Below are 12,701 nucleotides of genomic sequence, written 5' to 3'. Positions count from 1 at the left end.
TTTCCACTGCCTATTTCATCTTGTTCTTGTGACTGACTGGGTTTGAACCAGGTCTCCTGCATGTCACAAGACTGTGTTAGATAAAGCCCATAGGGATTAGTTCAGAAAGCTAACACAAGTCTTCAAGTCTCCAACAACGTTTATCAAACCACCTGGGTTATATCCATGCTGTAACGACGGACGTTGTGGGTGTGGAGTCAGGCACAGGAAACAAGAGCGTTTACTCTAGTGCTTTATTAGACACACCACCAAAAAGAGTATTCACCCAAAAATACAACAGGGCGTAATCAAAATACAGAGTCTCATACGAAAAACACGTTCCACTACACAACACACAGTGTGAAAGAACGAAACAAGCCCGCACACAGAACAGGTGGGGAAACGGGCTTAAATACCCAACTAATTACTAAATAGAACACAGGTGCACTAAATAAAGGCAAAACCAACAGAAAAGGAAAAAGGGATCGGTGGCAGCTAGTAGGCCGGTGACGACGACCGCCGAGCGCCACCCGGACAGGGAGAGGAGTCACCCTCGGCAGGAGTCGTGACACATGCTTCAGAGAGTCTTAGCTTTCAGGAATGGGGTCATATTAGCAAATAACCAAAACGGTTCAAATGATAGATTCAAAATCATTGGAAGAAAATTAACTCAACATGCCACATGGTCTTCAGAAACCACCAGAAGTTTCTGTTGACCACAGTGTTTGATTGTATCTGTTCTCCTCAACCTTGCCTGGCTGACAAAGTACCAGGATGTTGTCTCTGGTTTTGAATCTGAATTTAGAGAACTGAATTTGAAAACTGAATCAGAATGCATCTGAGAAGTTGAATATATGAAACGTTGATTAGTCCATTGTTGATACAGTCTCAAAATGTTTCGCATGTCAGCAGTCAAGTTTTCAAGATATTGGACTTTTAAGAAGAAATGTGTTATAATGATGCAAATTGAACTTAACAAAATAAATCGCTTGACTGCTGACATGCAAATAATTTTGGGACTGTATCAACAGTGGACTAATGAGAACAAAATACCAATAGATAGTTTGAGTGATATTGCCCTTTAAACATAAAACAATATTACATTCAAATTCAATATCTTAACACAAATTCAAAATGATTAAATTCTGGCACTGAAATGGCTCCCTATCCCTGGCTCTGTCCCTTATAGACCCCTACTCTGAATAATAGAGATGTTTCAGTGAACCACATTACATGTGAATTACCTCACCTGAGAGCTGAAGACTTATGTTGGCTCCCTTTACCTCCTCCTCCTCTACCTCCTCTCTCTGTTCCCCCCAGGGCAGAACCTCTCCAGTGGGACCAGTCAGATGAACACACAGAGAGGAGAGGCTGTTTGTCACACCGACTCCCTGGAGATGCCAGGCTTAATCAATTGTGTTGTTCATCAGACAGTCATAATAACCGCTTAACAGTACGACTGACGATAGAATGGTTTGGTTCGGAAGCAGCGACTAAATATCCCAAAATACAAGTCATGTGTAATATCTGGTTCTGTTGAATAGAAACGTCATTTAGAAAAATGCTTAAATCTAATTTTACATGAGACAAATAGAATGGATTGGTTAAATAATATTTTACCGCAGCAACTTTGTTTTATGAGAAATAAAAGAGTAGATGATTTACCATCTATTCTTAAAGGGGCAACCAGCCGTTGCTACATCAATTTTTTTGACTAAATTAATAATATATACCCATATATTCTTGAAGAATATAACTTATACATGCCTCATGAGCTTAGTTCAGCTGTCATACCCCATCAGAACCCCAAACATTATCTTGTTTTACTTCAATGTTTGTAGACAAAGTAAATGTAAACAAACTCAAAACATGGTTAAAAAGATAAAATGTTGATATCATGGATGTTTGGTCCTTGCTTCCATAGCAGTGTCTCTGTAATGGAGAGTGGTTCCATTTCTCTAGCACCCCCCAACCCCTCAGATTTTTACCAAAAACAACTCTTTGTTAATGTTTTATCTTCTGATTTAGGGCTCTATTCATTCTGTGTCGGTGAAGCATTTCAGATTACCTTTACATTTCTACTGCAGCATTTACTACGAAGTCACTAAATGTTCCCACTAACGCGGAATATTGCCCTTACATTTCAATCAAACTGTAAAGCTGAACTTCTGCGATGCGGATTGAATAGAGCCCTTTAATGTCAGCTGTTAACCTACAGCATCTAAATGAACATAGCCCAAAAAGGTACTGAGCATTCAGTGAGATATCATCCACTCTCACCATACATATCTGACTCTGACATCATCATCACAACTGGAATTACAGCAAGATAAGATACTTTTATTGATCCATTTTTAGTTGATCAATACATTCATATCAAACCGTCTGAACCCACTACTGCTGTAGCTTGCAGACTTGACTGTTATTATTTCTGATGTGTTCAGTAAAATAACCTTAGGTTACCAGCCTGTATCGATTATCAAACGCCATCGATCATTTACACTCAATTCATTGTGTGCATTGATTCTACACCTTCCATACATAATACAGTAGCACCTTTAACAAATGATTTTGTATCAGGGATTTGATCAAGTGGAATCTGCAGACAACTTACCGAAGCGAAGGTGATGTCCTTCAGAGTTGATCTAAATCCTCCAAGTGTGAAGTAAAATCATACAAGATCTATGTGAATGTGAGAGGAGTTTCATTTATACATGATCTGAAGCCTGAGGGACTGTGGACAACAGGGGAGGAGGGAGGGGGGATCTCCCAGAGGTTGGGGACCATACCCCATGGGGACAGACAGGTGTATGACGTGTAGTGAAGCTGAGGTGTTTGTTCACCAGTGGCTCTGGAGTCTTCAACTCAATCCTTCACCAGCAAATGGGGACAGACAGGTGTAGTGTACAGGTGTAGTGTACAGGTGTAGTATACAGGTGTAGTGTACAGGTGTAGTGTACAGGTGTAGTATACAGGTGTAGTATACAGGTGTAGTATACAGGTGTAGTGTACAGGTGTAGTATACAGGTGTAGTATACAGGTGCAGGTGTAGTGTACAGGTGTAGTGTACAGGTGTAGTATACAGGTGTAGTGTACAGGTGTAGTATACAGGTGTAGTGTACAGGTGCAGTGTACAGGTGTAGTGAACAGGTGTAGTGTACAGGTGCAGGTGTAGTGTACAGGTGCAGTGTACAGGTGCAGTGTACAGGTGTAGTGTACAGGTGTAGTGTACAGGTGTAGTGTACAGGTGCAGGTGTAGTGTACAGGTGTAGTATACAGGTGTAGTGTACAGGTGTCGTGTACAGGTGTCGTGTACAGGTGTAGTGTACAGGTGTAGTGTACAGGTGTAGTGTACAGGTGTAGTGTACAGGTGTAGTGTACAGGTGTAGTATACAGGTGTAGTGTACAGATGTAGTGTACAGGTGTAGTGTACAGGTGCAGGTGTAGTGTACAGGTGTAGTATACAGGTGTAGTGTACAGGTGTAGTATACAGGTGTAGTGTACAGGTGTAGTGTACAGGTGTAGTATACAGGTGTAGTGTACAGGTGTAGTGTACAGGTGTAGTGTACAGGTGTAGTGTACAGGTGCAGTGTACAGGTGTAGTGTACAGGTGTAGTGTACAGGTGTAGTGTACAGGTGTAGTGTACAGGTGTAGTGTACAGGTGTAGTATACAGGTGTAGTGTACAGGTGTAGTGTACAGGTGCAGTGTACAGGTGTAGTGAACAGGTGTAGTGTACAGGTGCAGGTGTAGTGTACAGGTGCAGTGTACAGGTGCAGTGTACAGGTGTAGTGTACAGGTGTAGTGTACAGGTGTAGTGTACAGGTGCAGGTGTAGTGTACAGGTGTAGTATACAGGTGTAGTGTACAGGTGTCGTGTACAGGTGTAGTGTACAGGTGTAGTGTACAGGTGTAGTGTACAGGTGTAGTGTACAGGTGTAGTGTACAGGTGTAGTATACAGGTGTAGTGTACAGATGTAGTGTACAGGTGTAGTGTACAGGTGCAGGTGTAGTGTACAGGTGTAGTGTACAGGTGTAGTGTACAGGTGTAGTGTACAGGTGTAGTGTACAGGTGTAGTGTACAGGTGTAGTGTACAGGTGTAGTGTACAGGTGCAGTGTACAGGTGTAGTGTACAGGTGTAGTGTACAGGTGTAGTGTACAGGTGTAGTATACAGGTGTAGTGTACAGGTGTAGTGTACAGGTGTAGTATACAGGTGTAGTGTACAGGTGCAGGTGTAGTGTACAGGTGTAGTGTGCAGGTGCACTGTGCAGGTGCAGTGTACAGGTGTAGTGTACAGGTGTAGTGTACAGGTGCAGGTGTAGTGAACAGGTGTAGTGAACAGGTGTAGTGTACAGGTGTAGTGTACAGGTGTAGTGTACAGGTGTAGTATACAGGTGTAGTGTACAGGTGTAGTCTACAGGTGCAGTGTACAGGTGTAGTGAACAGGTGTAGCGTACAGGTGCAGGTGTAGTGTACAGGTGCAGTGTACAGGTGCAGTGTACAGGTGCAGTGTACAGGTGTAGTGTACAGGTGTAGTGTACAGGTGTAGTGTACAGGTGTAGTATACAGGTGTAGTGTACAGGTGTAGTGTACAGGTGTAGTGTACAGGTGTAGTGTACAGGTGCAGTGTACAGGTGTAGTGTACAGGTGTAGTGTACAGGTGTAGTGTACAGGTGTAGTATACAGGTGTAGTGTACAGGTGTAGTGTACAGGTGTAGTATACAGGTGTAGTGTACAGGTGCAGGTGTAGTGTACAGGTGTAGTGTGCAGGTGCACTGTGCAGGTGCAGTGTACAGGTGTAGTGTACAGGTGTAGTGTACAGGTGCAGGTGTAGTGAACAGGTGTAGTGAACAGGTGTAGTGTACAGGTGTAGTGTACAGGTGTAGTGTACAGGTGTAGTGTACAGGTGTAGTATACAGGTGTAGTGTACAGGTGTAGTGTACAGGTGCAGTGTACAGGTGTAGTGAACAGGTGTAGCGTACAGGTGCAGGTGCAGTGTACAGGTGCAGTGTACAGGTGCAGTGTACAGGTGTAGTGTACAGGTGTAGTGTACAGGTGTAGTGTACAGGTGCAGGTGTAGTGTACAGGTGTAGTATACAGGTGTAGTGTACAGGTGTCGTGTACAGGTGTAGTGTACAGGTGTAGTATACAGGTGTAGTGTACAGGTGTAGTGTACAGGTGTGGTATACAGGTGTAGTGTACAGGTGTAGTGTACAGGTGTAGTATACAGGTGTAGTGTACAGGTGTAGTGTACAGGTGTAGTGTACAGGTGCAGGTGTAGTGTACAGGTGTAGTATACAGGTGTAGTGTACAGGTGTAGTGTACAGGTGTAGTATACCGGTGTAGTGTACAGGTGTAGTGTACAGGTGTAGTATACAGGTGTAGTGTACAGGTGCAGGTGTAGTGTACAGGTGTAGTGTACAGGTGTAGTGTACAGGTGTAGTGTACAGGTGTAGTGTACAGGTGTAGTGTACAGGTGTAGTGAACAGGTGTAGTGTACAGGTGTTGTATACAGGTGTAGTGAACAGGTGTAGTATACAGGTGTAGTGTACAGGTGTAGTATACAGGTGTAGTGAACAGGTGTAGTGTACAGGTGTAGTGTACAGGTGTAGTATACAGGTGTAGTGTACAGGTATAGTGAACAGGTGTAGTGAACAGGTGTAGTGAACAGGTGTAGTGTACAGGTGTAGTGAACAGGTGTAGTGTACAGGTGTAGTATACAGGTGTAATGTACAGGTGTAGTGAACAGGTGTAGTGAACAGGTGTAGTGTACAGGTGTAGTGTACAGGTGTAGTGTACAGGTGTAGTGAACAGGTGTAGTGTACAGGTGTAGTGTACAGGTATAGTGTACAGGTGTAGTGTACAGGTGTAGTGTACAGGTGTAGTGTACAGGTGCAGTGAACAGGTGTAGTGTACAGGTGTAGTATACAGGTGTAGTGTACAGGTGTAGTATACAGGTGTAGTGTACAGGTGTAGTATACAGGTGTAGTGTACAGGTATAGTGTACAGGTGTAGTGAACAGGTGTAGTATACAGGTGTAGTGTACAGGTATAGTGTACAGGTGTAGTGAACAGGTGTACTGTACAGGTGTAGTGTACAGGTGTAGTGTACAGGTGTAGTGTACAGGCGTAGTGAACAGGCGTAGTGTACAGGCGTAGTATACAGGCGTAGTGTACAGGCATAGTGAACAGGTGTAGTGTACAGGTGTAGTGTACAGGTGTAGTGAACAGGTGTACTGTACAGGTGTAGTATACAGGTGTAGTGTACAGGTGTAGTGTACAGGTATAGTGTACAGGTGTAGTATACAGGTGTAGTGTACAGGTATAGTGTACAGGTGTAGTGAACAGGTGTAGTGTACAGGTGTAGTGAACAGGTGTAGTGTACAGGTATAGTGTACAGGTGTAGTGAACAGGTGTAGTATACAGGTGTAGTGTACAGGTATAGTGTACAGGTGTAGTGTACAGGTGTAGTGAACAGGTGTAGTGTACAGGTGTTTGTTAGCCAGGGGCTCTCTCAGGAGAGGAGTCTCTTCAACTCTGTCCTCCATCAACAACAGGAGTACAGTACTTCTCTTAGAACAGTCTTTACAATGTGTCACAATGACTATCAAGATGTTCACCTTGATGATGACATCAAATTCAATTCCTTTACATTGATTCTGTGTATATTTGTATCCTAACTCTTTCCCTGAACATGAGGCCTCTGATCTAAATGATGATAATAGAATGGTTGCTGCTACTGTTGAAAACATGGAACCACTCTGCTAAAGCCTCAGAGCCAGGCTCTGATTTAGCATCATGGGACATGGTCCTGGTGAGGGTGGTCCTGGTGAGGGTGGTCCTGGTGAGGGTGGTCCTGGTGGACATGGTCCTGGTGAGGGTGGTCCTGGTGAGGGTGGTCCTGGTGGACATGGTCCTGGTGAGGGTGGTCCTGGTGAGGGTGGTCCTGGTGAGGGTGGTCCTGGTGGACATGGTCCTGGTGAGGGTGGTCCTGGTGAGGGTGGTCCTGGTGGACATGGTCCTGGTGAGGGTGGTCCTGGTGAGGGTGGTCCTGGTGAGGGTGGTCCTGGTGGACATGGTCCTGGTGAGGGTGGTCCTGGTGAGGGTGGTCCTGGTGGACATGGTCCTGGTGAGGGTGGTCCTGGTGAGGGTGGTCCTGGTGGGGGTGGTTCTGGTGAGGGTGGTCCTGGTGAGGGTGGTCCTGGTGGGGGTGGTCCTGGTGAGGGTGGTCCTGGTGGACATGGTCCTGGTGAGGGTGGTCCTGGTGGACATGGTCCTGGTGGACATGGTCCTGGTGGGGGTGGTCCTGGTGTGGGTGGTCCTGGTGGACTAGTTCCTGGTGGGGGTGGTCCTGGTGAGGGTGGTCCTGGTGTGGGTGGTCCTGGTGGGGGTCGTCCTGGTGGACATGGTCCTGGTGAGGGTGGTCCTGGTGGTGTTGGTCCTGGTGGTGGTGGTCCTGGTGGTGTTGGTCCTGGTGGTGGTGGTCCTGGTGGTGTTGGTCCTGGTGGATGTGGTCCTGGTGGTGGTGGTCCTGGTGGTGTTGGTCCTGGTGGATGTGGTCCTGGTGGTGGTGGTCCTGGTGGTGTTGGTCCTGGTGGTGGTGGTCCTGGTGGTGGTGGTCCTGGTGGATGTGGTCCTGGTGGTGTTGGTCCTGGTGGTGGTGGTCCTGGTGGTGGTGGTCCTGGTGGATGTGGTCCTGGTGGTGGTGGTCCTGGTGGTGGTGGTGGTCCTGGTGGATGTGGTCCTGGTGGATGTGGTCCTGGTGGATGTGGTCCTGGTGGATGTGGTCCTGGTGGTGGTGGTCCTGGTGGATGTGGTCCTGGTGGTGTTGGTCCTGGTGGTGTTGGTCCTGGTGGTGGTGGTCTGCCCAGAGGCAGTTAGTGTCATCTCCACTCCACACTTGAGTTAAACATCTAACCTGACGACTAGATGGTGAACCCAGGTGCTAGAAAACACCAGGAATGACGGACAATATAGTGAGTGTGTGTGTGTGTGTGTGTGTGCATGCGTACGTCCATCTGTTTGTGTGTACGTGCATATGTGTGTGTGTACGTCCGCGTCTGTGTGTGTGTGTGTGTGTGTGTGTGTGTCAGAATATATTTGGATTGATTGCCACACATCCAGGTTAGTGTAAAAGCATTAACCTTTCCAGGTGGGTTAAATTAATCCAATGTTCTGTTCTGTTCTATTCCTATGTGGACTCAATGACACAGCACTGCCTCACTGTCCTGTAACATATAGAGACTAGAGAGACAGACGACAGCCTCACTGTCCTGTAACATATAGAGACTAGAGAGACAGAACACACCACAGCCTCACTGTCCTGTAACATATAGAGACTAGAGAGACAGAACACAGCCTCACTGTCCTGTAACATATAGAGACTAGAGAGACAGAACACAGCCTCACTGTCCTGTAACATATAGAGACTAGAGAGACAGAACACAGCCTCGCTGTCCTGTAACATATAGAGACTAGAGAGACAGAACACAGCCTCACTGTCCTGTAACATATAGAGACTAGAGAGACAGAACACAGCACAGCCTCACTGTCCTGTAACATATAGAGACTAGAGAGACAGAACACAGCCTCACTGTCCTGTAACATATAGAGACTAGAGAGACAGAACACAGCACAGCCTCACTGTCCTGTAACATATAGAGACTAGAGAGACAGAACACAGCACAGCCTCACTGTCCTGTAACATATAGAGACTAGAGAGACAGAACACAGCACAGCCTCACTGTCCTGTAACATATAGAGACTAGAGAGACAGACCACAGCACAGCCTCACTGTCCTGTAACATATAGAGACTAGAGAGACAGAACACACCACAGCCTCACTGTCCTGTAACATATAGAGACTAGAGAGACAGAACACAGCACAGCCTCACTGTCCTGTAACATATAGAGACTAGAGAGACAGAACACAGCACAGCCTCACTGTCCTGTAACATATAGAGACTAGAGAGACAGACCACAGCACAGCCTCACTGTCCTGTAACATATAGAGACTAGAGAGACAGAACACACCACAGCCTCACTGTCCTGTAACATATAGAGACTAGAGAGACAGAACACAGCCTCACTGTCCTGTAACATATAGGGACTAGAGAGACAGAACAGAAGCACACTAGTATTGCACCCTATTATCTATATAGTGCACTACATTTGACCAGGGTCTATATCTAGGGTGCAGTGGAGGCTGCTGATGGGAGGACGGCTCATAATAATAATGGTAGGAAAGGAGCAAATGGAATGGCATCAAACACATGGAATCCATGGAAACCATGTGTTTGGTGTATTTGATACCATGCCGCTAATTCCACTACAGCCATTACCAGGAGCCCGTCCTCCCCAATTAAGGTGCCACCAACCACCTGTGGTAGGGAACAGGGTGCCATCCAGGATGCAGATAAAGAGACAGAACAAACCTATATATATGTGGGAAGAGATTTATTCTGCTACAAACCCTGAAATCACACCAGAGAATACACTCTGGAGAGAAACCTTTTGGCTGTGATCAATGTGGGAAGAGTTTTACTCAGCTAAACAACCTGATAGTACACCAGCGGACACACACAGGAGAGAAACCTTATGGCTGTGATCAATGTGGGAAGAGTTTTACTACATCTAGCTGTCTAACTATACACCAGAGAATACACTCTGGAGAGAAACCTTATGGCTGTTATCACTGTGGGAAGAGTTTTATTGGGCTACAAACCCCGAAATCACACCAGAGAATACACACTGGAGAGAAACCTTTTAGCTGTGATCAATGTGAGAAGAGTTTTACTACATCTAGCTGTCTAACTAAACACCAGAGAACACACACTGGAGAGAAACCTTTTAGCTGTGATCAATGTGAGAAGAGTTTTACTACATCTAGCTGTCTAACTAAACACCAGAGAACACACACTGGAGAGAAACCTTTTAGCTGTGATCAATGTGAGAAGAGTTTTACTACATCTAGCTGTCTAACTAAACACCAGAGAACACACACTGGAGAGAAACCTTTTAGCTGTGATCAATGTGAGAAGAGTTTTACTACATCTAGCTGTCTAACTAAACACCAGAGAACACACACAGGAGAGAAACCTTATGGCTGTGATAAATGTGGGAAGCGATACTCTGATAAAAGATCTCTGATTAAACATCAGAAAATACATGAAGGAGTTGTTTCATGATATCGATGAAATAATGTCAGAATGTAAAATGTTTTAACATTGTAGTAGGAGTATTTTAATGATGTCACAATGTAGAGTGTTTTAACATTGTAGTAGGAGTATTTTAATGATGTCACAATGTAGAGTGTTTTAACATTGTAGTAGGAGTATTTTAATGATGTCACAATGTAGAGTGTTTTAACATTGTAGTAGGAGTATTTTAATGATGTCACAATGTAGAACCTGAACGTTTGTCCCCTGTTCTATTGATTTCAACATGATATGGATATTAGCCTCAGGGGGAAAATCCAGGCTCTGAGTTGGAAGAGTTACTATTTATGAGATTTAACAAAAAGTGACAAAAAAAATGTGTTACACTTACCATGTTGGTGACCCACTTGAATCAAAATGCAACACTTCAAAATGTTTAGGTTTTCAATTTATCACAAACTGTCTACATATTGGTTATTGATTTGGACACGTTAAAACTGTGTTTTGACATTGCACTATTCTCATTTAGCAAAATGTCATTGAAAAGACGTTGAAAATAAGACTATGCCCGAGGTCCAATATATGTTTGGTTGTTGTTGAAAGTGAAAGTGGAAAAGATGCATTTTCGGGTTGTTTTTTCAATGACTTGAAAACAGCTTCATTTCAACCTACTTGCAGCCTATACACATGGACGCAGTATAATAAATTGGTCTATAATCAATTTTATTAACAATCCTACATCACTCCAGTATTTCTTTACAACATTCAAGTGCTAATTGTCTTTATTCCACTACTGAAGAAGCATGACTCAAATCACCTCATATTTAAAAAATAAAAAATACAAAAATAAAATACAAAAATAAAATGTATGAAATGTATGTATTCACTACTGTAAGTCGCTCTGGATAAGAGCGTCTGCTAAATGACTAAAATGTAATGTAAAATGTATATCTGATGGTTCCGTATTACTGGTACAGCTGGTAGTAACCTCAGTCAACCATAGAGGGCAGTAGTGGTCTGTCATTTAGAGTTGGAATGAACTGTCGATCTCTAACTGAGAATGAATAGGCCAAACGTATTTACACACAGTGCAGTTACAAATACTGCTCTCTCACTGCCTGCTGCTCTGTTAGGAGGGTTTGTTGGATGTCATTACATGAATGAAAATAGATCCTAGTCTTATCTTGAACTTTGAAGTTAATCCTACCATCTTGAAGGCGGAGGCAGTACAGGTGTATCAAAGCTGGGACCGAGAGACTGAGAAACAGCTGCTATCTCCAGGCCATCAGACTGTTATTCACCACCTGCCGGCCTCCGCCCAGTAACCTGCTCTGAACTTAGACACTGTTACTATCCGGCTATCACCCGGTACTTTACCCTTCACCTTAGAGACTGCTGCCCTATGTACAGTAAATAGTCATTGAACACTGGCAACTTTAATAATGTTTACAAATTGTTTCAACCACTTTAAACACTATATTTAAAGTATGTGGACACCCCTTCAAATTAGTGGATTCGGCTATTTCAGCCACACAGGTATGTAAAATGGAGCACACAGCCATGCGATCTCCATAGACAAACATAAGCAGTAGAATGGCCTTACTGAAGAGCTCAGTGACTTTCTTTTTTTTATTTCTTTTTTTAATATATTTTATTTTTGCATTTTCCAATTAAGAACATTCAAAACAAAAGTGAAAATATGTTAGACAACGAAGGACAAAGTGACGGTAACAGACGAGCGTAATAAAAAATAAAAATTATATATACGGACATACATAATACATAAAAACCATACATGATACATAAGTCATAATAAAGAGTAAAATAAAAAATAATAATAATGAGACATTGAATCATATGGTCACCTGCCGTAAGCTACATATTATACATTACGTGCTAAACATTATATACGAATTATATAGAGATTCAATCAATGTGATGTGAGGGGAGATTCTCCATATAGTCAATAAAAGGTTGCCAAATTCTGTAAAATGTCTTTAACTTATTCCTCAAGCAGTAAGTGATTTTCTCCAGTGGGATACAACTTCCGATAGCCACATTGCAACTGGTAGGAAGGAATCCGATTTCCATTTCAAGGCAATACATTTCTTGGCAATCGCTAGCAATATTTCTGTTAGCTTTATAGTATGACTTTGCCTAAGATTGGTGTTAGTATAGTTACCCAGTAGACAGACCTCTGGGTCTAAAGGGAATGCAACCCCGTGGATTGAGGATATGGTATCGCATACCCCCTGCCAGAAACCGTGTAGTTTTGAACACTGCCAAGTTCCTTCATCTGAGCCACATCTAAAACATAGGGAGGAGATATCAGGGTTGAACTTGTGCAGTCTAGATGGGGTGATATAGAGCTGATGGAGGAAATGAAACTGGATCAGTCTGTATCTGGAGTTCAATGTGGATGTAACACCATCCCTGCATAGGTCACTCCATAGACCCTCATCAAGATCAATACCCAGATCTTTTTCCCATCTAAGTAGGGGTTTATCTAGCTCAGGCAGTGTTAGTCCTGACATAAGAGCATCGTAAACACGGGAAATGGTCTTGA

This window comes from Salmo salar, unplaced genomic scaffold (genome assembly GCF_965601325.2).
Source record: "Salmo salar unplaced genomic scaffold, fSalSal1 ptg000619l, whole genome shotgun sequence".
Classification (NCBI taxonomy): Eukaryota; Metazoa; Chordata; class Actinopteri; order Salmoniformes; family Salmonidae; genus Salmo; species Salmo salar.
This window is presented reverse-complemented; position numbering follows the sequence as displayed.